The sequence below is a fragment of the Rhinopithecus bieti genome, unplaced genomic scaffold (assembly GCF_001698545.2).
Source record: "Rhinopithecus bieti isolate Rb0 unplaced genomic scaffold, ASM169854v2 scaffold_17743, whole genome shotgun sequence".
NCBI lineage: Eukaryota > Metazoa > Chordata > Mammalia > Primates > Cercopithecidae > Rhinopithecus > Rhinopithecus bieti.
In genome coordinates, this window is record NW_016809230.1 from 647,270 (window position 1) to 667,313 (window position 20,044).

Sequence of the window (20,044 nt, forward strand, 5' to 3'; positions counted from 1 at the left end):
TGAAGTATCTGGAAGTAGGTTTCTCTGGACCTTCCATTAGTCTATTTAGGTCCACAAAAGCAGCCCTCTCATATATACTAGTTATAGAGAAAGAGCAGTATATAAAACCTAAGGAAATGAAAGAGTCTTAAAGGAAATAACTTAAGAATGTTTCAGGATTAGAAGAGATAAAATCTAATGAAAAACACCTGGCAAAGATAAAGATGTAAGATCCAGTGCCAACAATACTGAACTCTAATTTGATGAAAATGTGGTTAAACTTACTTCATATCTTTGAACTCTGTCTTTCTATTCTGAAATGATGGGTCTATATCTAGGATGCTTGGTTACTTCCACTTTCAAAAAAGCTATCTTGACTGCACTAGCACAGAATTAATTTTTCTAATCATATTTTATCTCATTTAAAAGAAGACAATAGATACCAAAATGACTGCTCCCACCAATACATGTTTTCAAATAAATAAATTATAAACTGAGTTAAAGCTTAAGATTCCTGTATCTTTCAGAAGCACTCACTTTTTGAGAGCTTACAAGTCAGAGAGGACTAGAAAGAAAATAAGATGACTCAGGTATGTCTTATTCAGTATTAAAGTGTCGACATTTACATTTTTATCAGCATTATGCTTACAATAAGGTTTAGGATGCATTGCCTCTTAGTTATCTTATGATATTATTGATATAACAATATCTTATTTTTTGATAATAGAGAGGTAAGCCTTTTTCCAGTAACAATATGCTCTTCTCACATTTCACAGAGGCATGAAATGTAACATGGTATATTACCTCTATTTCTATTCCAGAATCTAACTTATATCCTATTGTATGTGTAAATTCAGTTAGACAATTTAAAAAGGGGGAATAATTCAAGTTATACAAATTCAGAGTTAATTCACCATGTAAAGGGTAAGAAAGCAAGGATGAAATATTTGGACATCCTTGGGCTTGCCTAGGAAGTAGCAGCTAATTTGGGAAATAACTGAAACATTAACCCATAGATGTTCCATTACCATCATCTCCTAGCGACAGTCATTTAATATAGTCCTTCCTAGGCTTGTGATTCACCTTCTTCCAACATCTATTCTGAATGCCAAATCCTAAAGGAGGATATAGAAATGCCTTCAAATACTTCAATTTATGCATCCCTTTTTTTTCTTTATGACCAGAGGCAGAAGTTTTGGTAACTATTGCACAAGTGTTGCTTGGGGAAATCTCTGAACATTATTAAATAGCCAAACCTCTAGTGCTACTCATTCCAGTACATACCACAGAGAGCTGCCCTGGTGAGAAGTAACTGGATTGCCAATCCCACTTCTGTAATTTCAGCCATCTGTACTTGTGACTTTTGATTTACATTTCAAATTTGAAACAGTTATTTGTTTTCTCTGTTCAAAGCATCAAAATTCATACGGCATGTCTCTCCAGAATTAGTATTCATATGGGCCTTTTGTTTCACCTCAGTTCCAGCTGTTTCAAATTTGGTAAAATCCACCCTGTCATTTTTGCCCAACGCAGTAACAGACAACAGAAACTTAATGATTTATTCACAATGTTACAGAATAAAGATGAGGATGCTGTACACTGTGGATAAACAGAATAGTAGTTGGGGGGAAGTGCTGACCTGATTTTTATCTGTTTCTGTTATTGAATGGAAGCCTTGGAAATATGTTTTTGCTACATTAGAACTGGATTTGTTAAGCCCAGCAAATTATGGACTTGTACTTTTCCCTTATTTCTTAAGCTATCGGTGAGGATTCCAACTTCCAAGAACTAAATGCGTATAATAAATTGATGAAAATGGCAGTCACATTTAGGTGTGTACAAAGGAACAAAATGTCAAGAAAGGTATCGTCTTTTACTTCCTAATAACCGAGGTTCATTTACAAAGTAATCACTGATGGACATAAAACTTTTACCTAGAAATAGTAGAAACTTACAGCCTAACTTTAAATGTAAAGACTACATACTAAATATACAGTGAAGTCTTAATTAGCAGTATCTATCAATTGGATTTTGTTTTATTGCCTTTGAAGGGGGCAAGAAAATAAGAAATTAAGTTTGCTTGGAGAGTTAATCAAATATAGATGAAATAAAAATCATTCGGTGTTTGGACCACAATTGCTATTTATCCAATCCCGATATTCTGGACCAGTGCCATCCAATAGACTGTGCAATGATGAAAATGTTCTTTATCTGCAGCTGCTCATAGCAGCCACAAGTCGTGTGTAGCTACTGAGAAGCTGAAATATGGTTAGCGCAATGAAAAAATATTTTTTAATGTTAATTGTTTTTAATGTAAATAACCCCATGTGGCTAGTGGCTACCACATTGGATGGTACGGTTCTATACCGTCTATATCTGTTGTTCTCTACAATAAATATTCAGACTCAGAATAAGGATGATAATATTATATATTCTCAAAGTTCAAAGAAAAACTACATTATTAACCAAAATTGTATTATTAAAATTAAATCTATACTAATGCGCTTTTTAACAAGATTTTCAATAGCATAGATTCAAACCTAGGAAAGCTGCCTAGGTGATTTGTGATATGTACTTTACCATAAAAAGGTAGTTTAACAGAAAACATATGGGTCTGTAGAATCAGTCCTATGTTCAAATTCTCACCCAAACGTTTCCATGCTATGTGCCTTCAGGCAAGCTACCAATTATTCTAAAGTTCATTTTCATTCTCTTTGAAAGTTTGAAATAACTGTAACATAACAATAATGTTAAAAGGATTAAATGAGATAATCTGCAAATACAAGGTACCTGGCAGAATGCCAGGGATAAAATATGTATTAGGTAAATTTCCCATTTCTCAAATTCCCAAAGTATATTAGCTATACAAGGTTTAATCACACACACAAACCCTCCTCCCCCAACAACAAAACATAAAACTCCAGAAAGTTTAAATGTATTTTAATGAAAAAATGAGGATGAAAAGTTTTATACAATGTTATTTTTTCCTTTTATTCACTGTAAGCTAAAGGATCACAATCTTTTTCCTGCTTTGTTAATTATCAAATTCAATGTTTAGAAAAGTAGCTGCTATATACTAGTCATTCCACAACATTTGTTAAATGAGGAAGGCACAAGCAAATATGTAGTCACACGCCTTTAAGTTCTTTAGATTTCATGATTTCACAGTTATACTAATTTGAAGTTCAGACAGCATTAAGTTATTAGTCCTCTTCCCTCAGACTCAGCCTGTCTTGTTACTTTTTCAAAATGACTCTTATTTTTATTCTTCCTCTCTACTATGAATGCCTTTTCTCTACTCTGATGACCTCAGCCTGATGAGTATATGAACCTTCTAGCTGCCAGCCTCAGTTCTAGAGCTGCATCATTGATTCTAGCCTTTATACCAGCAAACCACACTCTGTGGTTTCAATAAGTTCAATGGTTAAAGAAACACTAGTAATATTACTAGGAAGAAGCCAATGCTTCCAAATAATTTAAACACTCATATGAATGCATATTTTTGAAAATTATTCATATCTGAAGGCAAGTAGATAAAAGTTACATTTTTGCTCCATCTTTAAATCCAAATGCTATATTTTTATAAATATATGAATGTAGAATAGAGACTATATTACAAATCCACTCTTGCTTGGATTTGCATTTCCCCTCAAGAATAAAAGGAACCAAGTTACTGCCAGAGCAGCAGGAATTAAGCACAAACCCAACTTTTCTTATATTTGCTACAGGAGTCATAGGAAGAAATGTGTCACTCTTAGAAAACTTCTCTGTCATAGAAAAGTCATTGTGGTGAAATAAATTTATTTCAGAATTGTTGCTATAAAATACCTTCAGTCATTTCTTCCTAATAAATTGCTTTCCATTATAGCATTCCCCAGATCAGGAACTAAGTATTTTCTATTTCTCACTGTATTAATTTGAAATATCTCACTTTTGCCTTCAAAGTTGTCAATGCACTAGTCCCCCCCTGGACTTTTACAGCTTTGCTGTCTAAAACCCTCACAAAACTCATCATTCATATTAGCTAAACCCATCATTGTGTGTAATGAACACTCACTGATCATTCTGGATGTTGAGACTTGAATAAAATGTTTCTGGTCACCTCACTTGTATTTATTTAACAATTTAAATCCTAACAAACACAATCCTTCCACTACCTTAAAGCTTGACATTCAGCAATCCCTCAACTTGACCTCCTCTGAGGTTTACTGAACACGTGATTAGCTTCTTGCACTGTTCACTCCTATTCCACGTGCTTCAGTTTTGACACTTTTATTTAATGGAAGAGTGGTTGATATCTATAATTTTAAATTAGGCTTTTTAAAAACTCTCCCTCTTTCCAGTTCGTTGCACTTGCCCAATTTATAATATAATAAAGATTAATTTAATCTAATTTCTTGCATTGCATTATTTACTAAGTGAACATTACTGAGTTTCTCTATTGTTTTAAATCTAATAGGCAAAAGTGTTTTCCCAATAGTGATTATTGTGGGGAGGGATAACATTATTTTAAAGTATTTTATAAGCATAATAAATGCATCTACCAACAAAGGACAATAATAACTCTTGATACTGGACTAAGAATTATACCTATCAAAAGGCTTCAAATAATCTAGTGAAATGAAACGATCCCTGTGTTTGGTACATAAGTGGTTCTCAGTACATGAGTGTGGAATGCTAAATTGTATAAGATTATCTATAATACATTAGTATGCATATATAAAGATAATAACCCAAAGTAGATGAATGCATGATTTAATGTTAAAAAGGTGTTTAGTTTATGTAGGGTAATAGAGGCCACATAGATCTCAATCTCTCCACTAGTACTTCAAAATCATACACATGAAAAGAAGAGGAAATAACCTCAACCTATAGCTACAAATAAGTAGGAGATTAAAAATACTAAACACTCCAAATGACATGTAACAAGGAGGAAATATACCCTAACTGGAAGAGTCAGCTTAAGTCCATGCTAAAACAGAGCATAGCAGGAAAGAGAAGAGGCGATGAAAACCTAGCATTTGGAACACAAAACTGTTCTTCAAGAGAGATTCTCAGAATGAGTAAGACATGTCTCAAACTTAGTAGATGAGAGATTTAGCTACTCTTCAACTTAAAGAGAGAGCTCATAAGGACGCAAGACCAGAAGTCTTGAGGCATTCCTGTTAGGGGAAATAAATAGGTAACTGTGGAAATAGAGGTATCCCTGAGAGTCATGAAGGTAAAGACTAAGTATTCCTGTATGTGTGTACGTGTATTTCCTTGAATGTGAAATTTAAACTATCAGAACTGAAATGAAATATTTTTGGGGGAACAAAAGGAAATTGTGATATAAAAGTTGACAGAATTCAGAAGGAAAATAACAAAAGAAATCTCAGAGATGAAGGATAAATCCAAAGTTCCCAAGGGAGGACAGATTTGACTTAAATAATAAAGAGCATCTAGCGACTTAATAGACACAACAAAGAGAGCAAAAAGTATATGAAAGAGAGCTACAAAATGGTTCAACATATATACAATTTGTTTCCTTAAAGAAAAACAATAGACATAATTAACATTTAAAATCATAATCTAAAAAATATTTCTGGAAAATCAGGAAGCCCTAATTTAACATTTTTTAAAACATTTATAGGTTTAAGTAGTTTACTATGTAACATGAAAAAATGATCCAGAAACGCTAACTCAGGTCATACTTTAATAAAACAATTATATTTTAAAAATAAAGAGAAAAAAATCTGGGCTACTTGGCAAAATAAGCAAATCATTTACAAAAAAATTAATATCATCTATCATATTGGTATCATACTTCTCAACAAGAACATACAAAGCAAGATACTAAATTAATTAATTAAAATATTTAAAAAATTTAAAGAATGAATGAGCAAAGTCCTTATGATCCAACCAATGTTTCCTTTAAGTATCAAGCCTATACGAAAACACATTTCAGCATGCAAGAATTCAGGGAGTACTGAAGTTCAAGTCCTTCCTGAGGAATCTGCTAGAAAAAAAAATGTTTTATATATTCAACAGACCACTGGGAGGAACTTAGCAAATGAATAATAGTGAGTGTTTATTGTATTCATTTCAGATTTATGACCAAAACAAAGATGGGGACAAACGGAAAGAATGGCACATAAATACGCTATTACATGTTTTGACAAGATAGAACCATCTTAATTAAAATAATGACAAAGGACTAGGCATAGTGGCTTATGCCTGTAATCTCAACACTTTGGCAGGGTGAGGCAGAAGGCTTGCTTGAGTCGAGGAGTTTGAGACCAGACTGGGCAACATGGCAAAACCCCATGTCTAAAAAGAAAGAAAAATATTAGCAGGGTGTGACAGCACGTGCCTGTAGTCCCAGATACTTGATTTTGGTTGTAGTACTGGTGAAATAACTAAACCTATTTTTTGCATATTATAGAAAAAGCCAAATGAGGTAAAAGCATTGCTTTGTTGGGAATCAGGATTTTCATCATGGGAGAAGAGAAATAGAAATGAGATGGGGAAAGTCAGGAAAACTGCAATGTTTAACCTGAGTCAGAGCTAATAGTATGACTTCATAATTAGAAAACAATAATATATGTGTCTGTGTTCCAGATCTCTCTATCCACTGAAAGAGTCTGGAAATAAGGATACTATGATAGTAAGAAGCACACTTAGTGCCTGTATATTGCCTTTTAAAAAGAACCAAGGCTCCTTGAAGAAATGCTGATTTCAGGTCCGGAGTAGGAAAAGTACAAACTGAAAATTAAATACATTTGGGGGCAAGGAAATCAAAGACCTGCTTGGTGGCTGGTAGGAACATGAGATGAGGTCAAAGAAAAAAAAAAAAAAAGGTTTTCCCTATTGAGCAAATTTGGACCACTTTTTTATGTACAATATACCAATGAAAAAGTACCACTTTAATGAGAGTATAGCTTAGTGAATTTTCATGACCAGAATACTCTCTTTTAACAAGAAGCCAGATCAAGACATACAATAATATTAGAAGCAATATTTATACGCCATCAAGAGGTATACATATGTAGAGAGACAAAAAGGAATATATAAAACACAGACTGGAATTTGCATCTAAAATTCAACATAGTCAAACAATATTATAAACTACCAATTATTTTTTGTTTTACTTTTCACAGAGCAGGTATTTAATCCAGAACATTTATTTGATTTCTGAATTTCAGTTCTAATTTTAATTGGTTGACCAGCTAGCATGCATTTCATTGAAAAATACATAAAAATCCAATGAGTTTTGCATTAGTTAAAATAATCCTAAATTTTACTGTTGATCATATTTTACTACTTTTACTTTTACTACTTTTAGTGTTGATCATATTTTACTACTTCTGGATCACAAGCTTGCAAAGCACTGTTATTGATAGAAAATATGGTCTGGGTACATAGTGCTTTCAAAATATTATTTTGTTTGAATGTTGGTTGAATGACAAAGCAAATGAAATAAGCTGGTATATACAATTAAATAACAACTTTGAACTTATATTTTATTAGTTCTACTCAAATATGACTAATTATGACATCAGCCATTGCTTGCCAAGGAAATATAACCTGTACTATAAAACAATTCCCTCCCTGCCAAAACAATCCCTGGAATTGATTTTGAAAAGAGAAATAAATCTTTTAAGAATTCCTAATTGGATCACGGCTTTAGTAAATAAACTGTTTTTGAGAAAAAGTAAAAAAGAAAAGCATCTCAAAATACTATATAACTTTAAATAAGAGAAAATACAATTCATATTTCTCATGTGACCAGCAACAAACTGTGTGTAAAGAAAAAAATTAAAAAATACAATGCTGTAGTTAATTCCTGCTGTTTATTTTCCATGGAATTAAAAGGCACTTTTAGCTAATCTTCAGGAGCCTTATGGCCAATGGATTATTTGAAATTTAGTATGTGGACACTAAGAACTTTATACATTGACCTGTACACCTTTGCTCTTAAAGACAAGTAAAAATTTAATTAAACTCCTGTGTAAATTTTGTAAGAGATATTGCATTCTTAAATCCCAGTAAAAATGGTGTTATTGCAAATGTAAGCATCAAATATCTGAATAAACACCATTATTACTGCACATGGTAGAAAAATCTTTATAATATTTGTCATTTTATATATCATACATATTGTGATGTACACATTATACTCAGTGTGACATATACATCACATTATTTATATATATAAAATGATGATATATATGACATATATAATATATATAAGATGTGGGGTCTTGCCATGTTGCCCAGGTTGGTCTCAAACTCCTGGGCTCAAGTGATTCTGCTTCCTTGGCCTCCCAGTGTTGGAATAACAGGCATGAACCACCACACACCAATATTTATCACATATATTTTTGACAAAGCTTATTTTTCTAAATCACATATAGACTTGCTGCCAGCATTAACCTACAGGCAAACACTTTATTTTTCTTGTAAAATATTTAGTTGAAAATACAATTGATACTGATGCTTCTGTATTTACTTTCTATTATTGAGAATTTATCCTATATAATATACATCTTAGAGTACCTGAAAGTCAGGGACAAGAAAGACTCCTTTAGGTCTTAAGCAATATTTTCATTACATTAATAATAGTTTGACAACTATTCAATTTAATAAAGTTTAGATTAAATTATTCTCAGTAGTCTTTCTCCTCTGAGAATGAAAGCAATTACTTATTTCGCTTATTCATTTAAGGTGAGTTCCCTCACAAGGGTAGTCTAAATTTGAGTTCATGGAGAAGTCTGGACTAGTTACTTCATTCCTAAAAACTGAGATAGTTTGTGTGTCTGTGTGATATCAAGGTTAATGTATCTCTAATACGTACATGTGTATGTGTGTGTATGTATAGCAAGGGTAACACACATATATATATTTTTTTTTCCAAAATGAAGAGACAAATGCATTTTTTTAACTGTGAGAATTCATGAAATTCTAAAGCTAATTTAAGTGTTGTCTAAAAATTTTAAGAATTTTACTTCTTTAAGATTTCTGTGGACAAGACAATAATACAGGAAGAAGTATATATTAGTATTAAGTTTAAAATTTACTAACTTTCTTTGGAAGAATATGTGAATAAAACAAGTCTTAAAACTTTTCTATTTTAACTGTCAGGAATAACACCTTTTGGAAAATCTAATATGATGAGTAATTCTCTGAAAGACCAATTATTTGGGCATTAATATCTTAAGCAATATTTTGCTTAGCTAGAAAGTTTGGGCTCCAAATGGAAACCTTTGTCTTTATTTTAGGTCATTTCCAAATATCCATACCATTTTCTTGACCTTAAAAATCAGTCGTTTATATTTTTTGCTTTGGAACCAAAGGGCAAATATCTTTAGAGGCAGTGGTGGTAGAAACAAACAAACAAACAAACAACAACAACAACAAAAAACAGCAAATAAGACCACGTAATTAGTCTAGGACTGGAGGAGGGTGAAGCCAAAGAAGCTACTGTCTAAATCAGAGAAAGAAAATATATAGTAATTAAGAGAGACATAAGCTGTCCTCCATATCAATTTAATCTTTCTGCATTAGGAGAAAAGATGTATTATAGATTATGTAGTTATTGTCTATCACTCCAGAAGTTCAGTTCAAAAATTCTATTAGTTCTAGACACTCTTAATTTTCTAGTCTTAACCTGGAATATTACCACTCATTTTTTATAGTAGTAGTTGACACTATGACTTAATTACAGCATGCTGAGTGTTAGGAGAATATGATAAATGAACAATAAGGTTGTTAGTGTGATATATAAGCAAAAGTTTCTTACATTGGCTTTCCATATGCATTTGTCCTTATGGGAGGGTAATTAGAAAGCTAGGCGAAATAACTCCTAACCCCCCGACACACAAATTACAAATGTCTGTACCTCAAAACACAACTGGAAGATTCAATTAAAATCTTAAGTACTTTATCAACTACAGGTTCTACCATAGACTTTGGCATTGAATCAATCTAAAGAACCTGGTATGCCATTAGATAAACTGTTCTTCTTGAAGTTATATAAATTACAAATTAAAACAAGAAGGAAAACACAAGAAATATTTTCATCTTTTAATGAAGACTTTTAAAATAAATGTACAATTTTAGTATTATTTAATGTTGCACTAGCATTAAAGTTTCATCCTATGACCCAAGCTTGCTCACTATCTGACATGTAATCAAAGTTGAAATAAATTCATGTGAAGTTTTATTTAACATATTATAGAGTGTTAAACATTATTTTTTTTTTCCTATAAAGAATTCCCTGAACTCGATGATAAACAGCATTTGTTTTCATTACCTGGGGTAGCAAAGACAATTAACTGCCCACAGGATTTCTGTTCCCTAGTCACTGGGTGCAATTGTGGTTGGGAAGTAGCAGTCAGGCAAGGGATTTCATTTCCCAACCATGTCTGCATCTATAATAGGACCATTTGATGAGTTTCTACATCTGGGAAATCGGCAAAAGTGATAGGTGTTACCCACGTGTAGGTCAAATTAAGATGCAAATATGTCTTCTGAGTTGCCTCTTCTCCCATCTGCAGGCTGATACAGAAAGTTCTGAGACCTCAAAAAATGTCAAATCTACAAGAAGGAAGGTGATATTGCCACTGAATCACTATGTGGAACATATCTACCAGCTGTCCAGCAACATCCACATTTTACTTTCATAAATTTAATTTCTAATTTGTAAACTCCCTGAAATTGAGGGTCTTGTTTGTTACAGCAGTCGGTAATACTCAAACTGATCTATATGGTGTTCAGCAGCATGGAGAAGGTAGAGTGTTGAATCAGAAGCTTTTTCTGGTATCTAAGCGAAGTGGCATTCCCACAGAAAAATAAATGAATTTGGAACTCTCCATAAAAGAGTAAGGTTGAGGCAATTGCAGTATTTTAGAGCTCACCAAGATTGACCAGTTTCCACTAAAATAGATGTTTAAGCTGAATTCATGCACCTGGGCTTATAGTACAATTTATTTAGATACACTTTTAACTAAGAAAAAATAAGAGGAAGAGAATAGGCTCATACTTCTTGGCATATGACAAAATTTGTTTTGACATTCCCTCAAATGTTTGCATTCTTAAACTTTCCAGTAAACAACTCAGTTTAGTTTTGGAATATGGTGGAAGCGAAAAAAAAAAAAAAAAATCTCCTCTTAAAGGACTTCACAAAATTTACTTCTTAAAACATAGACTTTTTTTTTTTTTTTTTTTTTTTTTTGCCTCACACCTCTTCAGGAATATTCCTTAGGCTAGGAGCTACAGACCACAATGATGGCCCACCAGCCAGGATCCTTCACCACAAGCTGGTGAGGGGTTCAGAAGACACCAGGAGAGCTGGAGATGCAAAGGAATTTAAACAGTCTATTTTCTGGTAAACAACTGTAAGATCTTTACTCTCAAACAGTGAGCTGAATTTTTTCCTAAGGTTACTGGCAAAAAATAACAGTAACACACACACCACACACACACACACACACAAACACAAAACATACACACACAAACAGTAGAGGCAACTGATGAAATTTGTTAAAAAAAAAAAAAGATATAGGCAATATTTTAACAGGACCATATTAGATTAATCAAAGAGATAATTAAACAGATAGAATAAAGAATAGAAAAATAAAGTAAGAAAGGAAAGGACGGAAGAGGGAGGGGCTTAACCAGTTTGTATATTTCAAAAGAAAGATAGTAATATTTTCCCCTTTTGAGGTGTTGATAAAGTACATATATTAAAAGTTAAATAAATTTAATGTGTGTATTCACTTTCCTTAGTACCTTCCCATTAATGACAATTTAAATTAAAACAACTGTTTAATGGTAAGGAAAAGTCACTTAATTTCTAAATTTTCAAGTAGATGAACAGTCCAATACATTTTATGCATATGAATAGTACTCTACTGAATCTTTTTTATTTATGGGACAGAAGGCAGTTATCACTTTTGAAGGGTATTTTTCTCCTCCAACTCCAGCCATGCCTAGTTGTCCGTAAGTGTCAATAATAACAGCTCCCAAAAGCACCACTACCACTCCGCCATCACCCTTTATAAAACCCTTATTATTTTTGGAGAGGGGAAGAATCTACATAAATATATGTAACTAAGACATTTCCTTGTTTCTGAATTAGCTTTAAACAAAATTATTAAAAGAATTCTAAAAAACACATCAGTTCTCAATATATTATGATGACTTCAAAATATCATTTACGTGTATAAAATATAGGGAATCTTTATAGGAAAATATTTGTTTATAAGTATCTTATATTAATAAGCAGACTGTATCATATTGTAAAATTTTTTCATTAAATATTGATTTTTAAAAAACTTTATAGCCTATAACACAAATGATTCTGATAACTAAAATTGTACTTGTGTAAATAACCAATTTCTCAACAATGTCATATGAGGGATGAATTAGAATGTGAAAAACAAAGACTTGATACACATATTTATAAGATAAATGCGCTAGAAAAATATGAGCCAAATACAGACAAAATACATTAATTTTTCATAGTGCTTAAAAATGTTAACAAAATCAGTTTTTTAAAAATAGTAAATTCAAAAATAATACATCTTTATTTTAAACTTTGGATAAAGCATGTAAAATTGGAGTCATTTCTGCTCTTCTAGCCAAAGTTTTTTTGTCACAGAAACTTTCAATAGATATAATCACTAATTGGGAGAGTCAAGATGTAGAATCATCACTATCTTTCATTCCTACACCTAGCAAGGCCATGACTTCCAGACACAGTAATTTAGCTTTATTTTCAAGTTTCCAAAATTAAAGAAAAATAGAGTCATCTGGGATAAAACAAACAAAAAACTTGCTTTGCCAATCGTCTTGTTTAGTAGATGGAACCTCTCGTAATTATAATTAGCAAAGATAAAGGAAACCACTTAAAATGAATATTTTAAAAAATTACATTATACTCCATTCGGCTTTCTTATCCCTAGATTATCACTATTCATAGCTTGCTGATGCCCACTTTTTATTCATTTTCCTATGTGTTAACCTGGACATACACATATAAACAAATTTCTTTTAAGAGACTACATTTGTTCATTTCTTATATTGCCTTAAAATTATATACCCTCCCATTCTTCAGTTAATAACCTCACTTCACACTTTTTTAGAAATTAGAATTAGACTAGAAAGTCTCTCAAGTTCCAAATATAAAATCTGCAACTTCTCCATATTCTTTACATTCCCTCTTTGACGCAATGAGAAGAATGTCTATGATCTCATCAAGAGCCAAGTCTTCCTTTGAGCTCTGAGTGTTCACCTCACTCAGATTCTGAGGAAGGGAATTTGTCTGTCTTAGTCATTGTTGTGCCCTTGGCTCCCCACAGTTTTGGGCAAAGAAAATGCACCTAATATTTGGCTGGTGCAAAAGCAATTGCAGCTTTTGCCATTACTTTTAATGGCAAAAACCTGCAATTACTTTTGCACCAATTTAAGATAATGCATGAACTTATAAATATGTGATATGTGAACCAGTAAATGAGTAAAAACTATATATATAAAATGATTATACCATATATATTATCATAAAATGAAAACCTACAAGCAACAAAAAACTAATAATGTAAAACATCTTCAACTTTAATAAAAAATAAGGAAAATAAAATTAGACAATAGTAAAATGATTTTGGTACCTGTTCAATATAGAAAAAAATAAGAAATTGATAGATATCAATATTGATGTTTTTAAAGAAATAGTTACTCTCATGCACTGCTTATTGAAGTATGAAATGTTATGTCATTTTCGCCCGGAAATTTGGAAAAACATATCAATAATTTAAATGTGCATACAGTATGACCCAACGGTAAGAGAGCTAGTGATGTCTTCTACAGCTAAGCTTGCTTGTGAGTAAAGGTAAACATTCATGGTGAATACATCATGGTGAATTCACACTATGAATACAATACAAAAATTATGATAACTTATTCTTCTTTTGATTCAGGTCAGTCTGAACAGACTGAAGTGAAATATAATTTCAGAGCAAATAAAGCTTTAAAAACTTAAGAATATTAAATTTCTATGCTAGGTTGCTCCTTTGAATGGTCCAGTGGCCATTACATTGTATCTGAGGGGAAGGAAATAAAACACGAGCATTCTTCTTGCCTTTAAATTGACAATATTTACATCTTCACAAGAAGGTAAAAATGTTTAAAGAATATCAATCTAAAGATGAAGCATAGAAACTTAAATATGATATGGCTCCAAAAAAATAAATAAATACAATTACCCTTGATGGTATAAAAGCAAAGGTATTGGGAAATTGCATGAGAGAAGAGGAAGAAAAGTAGAGATGCCTCTCTGAAGTATGCAGCAAATAAATGTAGGTTTAATGTATTACTTAAAGTTTCAAAGTAAATGATGGAAAACTTAAAATGTAATTTTACATCAAAAAATTGTGAGGAGGAAAGAGGAGTAAGAAAGCTAAATCATCTTGGCATCTTAGATAAGGATTTGACTTGGAGATACATTTGCATAAGAGCATTATTCAGAACCATGATGGTAACTATCACAAAAATTAAACTAAAAAATCATTGTGAATGTTTGCCTCTGGGGAGTAGGCGCGGAGGTTGGGAAAATTACTGCTGCTTTTTATTATCAATCTACTGAGCTATTCATTTTAAAATCATGGACAGATATTCTTTGATTAAAACAAGTGAGGTAAAACTATCCTTGATGAGATGTAAAATTTTAAAATATATTGTGAGGTGAAAAAAAATTGCAGGTTTAAAAAAACTACCTACCTTTGACAATCCCATATAAGCTCTCTTCTAGGTCCTACAAAAAATATACTCTAAACATACAATTAACTTCAAAGTTCACTGATGGTGAATTATCGAAGAGTCAAATCACCTAAAAATCAGTTTGTTAACAGAGTAAGAATGTCAATATTGAATATCGAAAGGTTAATGTAATAAAGTATATAATTTATATGGGGCCTCTAGGAAGATATTAAATATGATTCAATTTTTTTTTTTTTTTTTTTTTTTTTTTTCCCAAAAGGAGACTCTTCTTACTATGTTGCCCAGGCTAGTCTTGAGCATCTGGGCTCTCAAGTGATCCTCCTGCCTTAGATTCTCAAAGTGCTGGGATTATAGGTGTGAGTCATGGTGCAGGTCTTCAAGAGACTTTAATTGCTAAAACTATATTACATTAAGGTAATACACCCTGCCCATCTCATGTGGACAGGTGATCCCTAAGGAATTGTAACTTCTGTGCTAGAATATGCTTGACGCAGGGATGAGTGAGAAATCCCCACTGAGTCAGCCACCCCTGAAGCCCACAGGTTGGAGAGCAGGCAGGCAAGAACCCTGTGGTAGATGGTACTGAATGTGAGCCTAGGTACATATTCCATTACCCCCCTACACTTCACTTACAAAACAAAATTTATGAATAAAATCATAAAGAATTTCAAGATTACGACAACAGAACATTAAACTCCAATATGGGATCCCTGTGAACACAAGGCTACATTAGTCCCATATCCATGAAGCCTGCCCTGCTTATAGATTGTTTGCAGCCCTTCTGGGTATGTTGTATCAGAGTCCCAAAATTAAGATCACATTTGTTGGAAAATATTTTAATAATAAACTAAGTGTTTAAATGCTCAAACAACTCATGGTTATACCAAGCACCCAATAAGTGTCAAATCCCATTAGCTGTCAGGGAATGAGTTGATTAAGCAAAACGCTTATGTTCATGTGCAGTAAACTAGCTCTGAAGTGGTTTCCATTAATAGATAGGTGACTCCTCAGATTAGTTTTTGATGCTGAATAAAAAAATAGAATATCAGGAATTTAATAGGTCTTGCTCTGTCACCCCAACTGGAGTGCAGTTGCGCAATCACGGCTCACTGTTACCTCAAACTCCTGGGCTCTCGTCATCCTCCCACCTCAGCTTCTCAAAGTGCTGGGGTTACAGGCACCTGCCCTGTTTTTTATCTTGAGGTAACAGTCAACCAGCTGATGAGGCAAATGTGCTTTAAAAGTTTGAGTGACAAAGGTGGCAAATATATGTTAGCTGTTCAGTAGCAGTCTGACCACAGGCATTATGGCTAAAGTACATGGCTATTCATCTTCCTTATGGTTAAATTAGTTGGACAATAGATGATATACTTCCAAAATAGTGTTATGGTCTGCCTCCTATCTGTGGGCCAAATAGATAGTGACATATTACTAGATTTATGATACTCAGTCCAACAGTGCCACAAAGTGGTAAATGACCATCCCAGCTATTTTCAAATGGAACAAGCCAACAAGGAGAAATATTTTTCTTAAGGTTTTTTAGGAAAATATGTTTTCAGGTCAACAGTAAGCAATTATTTGTTCCCATACTCTTTGTATTTATAATAGCACTACAAGGAAAGCAAGAAGGAGCTGAAAGGAGAAATAACAATAAGTGTTCTTGATATATTTTAATTAGTTGGGAGAAAAATAAAAGATTTAAAGTAAAAGATGAAATTTCACTAGTTTGGTAGACTTGAAGACACTGTTAGGCAATGAATCAAAATTATCTTTTAAAAAGGAAATATTCAATTTTGCCTTCCAGAGATTGTATTTGAGCATTTCTAGGAAGACGCTAAATACTAAATGTGATGAGCCAACAGAGCAAGACCCTGTCTCTACAGAAAACAACAACAAAAAATAGCCAGGTGTAGTGGCTCATCCCTGTAGCCTCAGCTACTTTGAAGGCTGAGGTAGGAGGATCTCTTGAGCCTAGGAGATCAAGACTGCAGTCAGCCATGACTGTGCTGCTGCACTTTAGCTTGGGTGACACAGTGCGATCCCATCTCTGAAAAAAAAAAAAAAAAAATTTAAAAAATATGATGATGATATGATGAAACAAGAAGACTGAATTATTTTTAATCTCAACATTCTCCAAGCCAGTAGTTACTTGGGGCTGGTTAAAAGAAAACAACAACAATATAATTCCAGTACCCATGGATAATGTATTTTACTACTAAATCCAAGTTGATACTTTTTTATCCTATGTACCTGAACATGTAATTGTCATTAAAGGAAGAAAACTGACTACTTGCAATTTCAAACAACCAAATTGGTTTTCACTTACAAATTTTATATTTAAACATTTATATTTTGCATTTGTAATAACAGGAACCCTATCTGAGTCTTTATCAACTTTAAAAATGAACAGTGGGCTGGGTGTGGTTGCTCACACTTGTAATCTCAGCACTTCGGGTGGCACAGGGGGGAGGATCCCTTGAGGCCAGGGGTTTGAGACTAGCCTGGACAACAGAGAAAAACTCTGTCTCTACAAAAAAATAAAAATAAAAATAATAGCCAGGCATGGTGGCACGTGACTGTAGTCCCAGCTACTTGCGAGGCTGAGGCAGGAGGATTGCTTAAGCCCAGAAGTCGAGACTGTAGTGAGTCTTGATCACACCACTGCACTTCAGCCTGGCTGATAGAGGAAGATCCTGTCTCCAAAAAGAAAAAAAGAAAAATACAATGATATCAAGGTACTTTTACTAGATCTAAGAAATGTTAAAGATCTAAAGAGCCCACGATAGGACATATTAGGAAGTATTTACCAAACAAAATATTTGCTATAGTGAGGCTGTAGTCACCTTGCCACACTGTAATTTTATTATCTCTTTCGTCCTTTCTTACCAACCTGCCATACGTTATATTAGAAAATATATTTTCTCTGTATTTCCTCGACTATCTCAGAATAATCATTTAAACAAACTCATGCTAAAATGGTGTCAGTTGACAATGTCTGAACATATTTAACATTTGTCTGGAATGTCATAACTAAAGTCACTATGAATGAGCAGATGTGGATAATCTTCCTCAAACTGCCCTCACAGAAGAGGACATTATTACCCCTACATTCTGTTTGCAGCCTCATGCTGCATAAAGTATCTGAATGTTTATAAGATAAAGCAAATTATCTTTGAGGTCACACTAACTTGGTGAATAGGAAATCAGCTGAAAAGTGATTCACTAGAAAACAAAATTTACCTGTAAATGTATTTGGATGGATTGATTGGCTCAGAGGAGGCAGTTGATATATTTTACAAGGTCAATGTGTTATGCTATGGTAGATATCTCATTATCAATTCAGGTTGAAGTATTCATATTAAATATTCAAATTGTTATATGCTTATGAATTGATATTAAGGTTTCATATTAAATATTTAAATTGTGATGTGCTTATGAAATATAATTTTATGAACTATATCAGAATATTGCTTTTAAATTGACAATAATAGCAGCCTGGTTCATTTTGGTATAAGTGAAATTTCTCATACAGTATGAAAGAGAGTGGATAACAGAAAATTACAAAGCAGATTCATAAAGAATGATGGCAGGCTTTTTTTTCTTACTAGAGATGGGCTACTGATGTAGGAATTGCTATGGGCATTGGGGCGTGACTGATACAGAGTCTATTGCTGAAATTAAGATTTGTTTAAATGGGGGAAAGAGTACGTACATGATACAAAAAATGTAAAGACAGAAGAAGTGACACAAGCTCTTTCTTCTCATCGTGTAAGCAACCGATGGTGTCCTTTTTTTAAACAACAACAAAAAAAAGAAACGCTGTGGAATGAGCAGACCTTGAAGAGGTGCTGGTGTGGTGGTGGTGCACTTTTGGCAGAGAAAGTATTGCCAGTAAATGAGAGTGTCTAAGGGAGAATCCTGTAGCGTGAATGATAAAGCATGATTACAGTCAGGTGACAGGTCTGTGACCAAGTGAACATGTGCAGGTACAGTGAGTGACTTTCAATTTGAGATGAAATTTGAAAACCTAGAGGACAGGAGAAAATTTTCTCAGTTTATTCGACTTTCCCAATTCATTGGTACACTTATTTAGATGAAAGAATGTAGAACCAATCCAGGCCAAGGGAAAAACTGAAAGCTTGTGGTAAATAAAAGTAAGGATAGGGCTACATGTTCCATGGTTTCATAGTAAAGAAGAGTCACAGTTGCAAGAAACTGCCATTGATGAAGATATGTGCTCTGGTTTCCAGGTTAATGAGTTTCAGTCACAAGCAATCAACTTCTGTAGATCAGCAAATAAGGGAAAAGTTGATCTAACAGGAGAAGAGAAAGAGACTGAAGCTTTATCCCAATTAAAGATGAGAAGAACACCTCTAAAAACTCGCTGGAAAATTTATGTGAGGACATCAGGCCAAATATTTAGAAGGTCACTGGAATATGCAGGCTGGTAATCACTATTACCTAAGCATTGGATAGTATCTGAATGTTCCTACATTCATGCCTATAATGACAGAAATGTAAAGGTTAAGTGGGTAGGACTACGACTTTATTTTTTAAATTGTTAGCATTTTTCCCCTTGGGAAGGGCATTTCCATTATATTTTTCTGAAGAAAAAAAAGCCAAACATGTTAGCAGCATCCAAAATGTTTACACTTTTAAAAGTTATACTCATGATTTTCTGAGATGCAACACTGAAAATGAATGAGTTAAATTCATTTTGACATAAAAAAGAAATCCATCTCTTGTAGCCATGTGTAATAAGTAACACTCCCTACATATTTCATCTTCATAAATACCTTAGCTCTGATAAGACTTTATTCCATGGACCTTGAAGGCTGAATGCATTATAGTAAAGCTACTTTTGGGATAGAAATCTCCTGATATCTAAATACACTGTCCTTGGAATTCAGGCCAAGCAGGGATAGCTCCAAGTACATCTGCTAAATATATATATCTGAACACAGTGAAAGAGTAACATTTAAAATAAGTCAAATTATTTTTAAGATTCCTTTATTTAATAGCCATTACTTACTCACCTTTTTTTTCCTTCAACTACTAGAGTACTGTACTTTTGCTTTCATTCCTTCTATACATTCTGCCTTTAACCTTAAATTGTTGAATTTGATAGTGCTAATATTGGTACATAGTCGATGCTAGCTGTTGTTTCTTGTACAGAAGTTGGTTGACATCACTGAATCACTTTTTATTATTTATTTTGTGTGTATGTGTGAGGCGATTGTTGATTCTTCTTTCCTTTTTTCTTTTTTTCTTTTTTTTTTTTTTTTTTTTTTTTTTTTTTTTTTTTTTT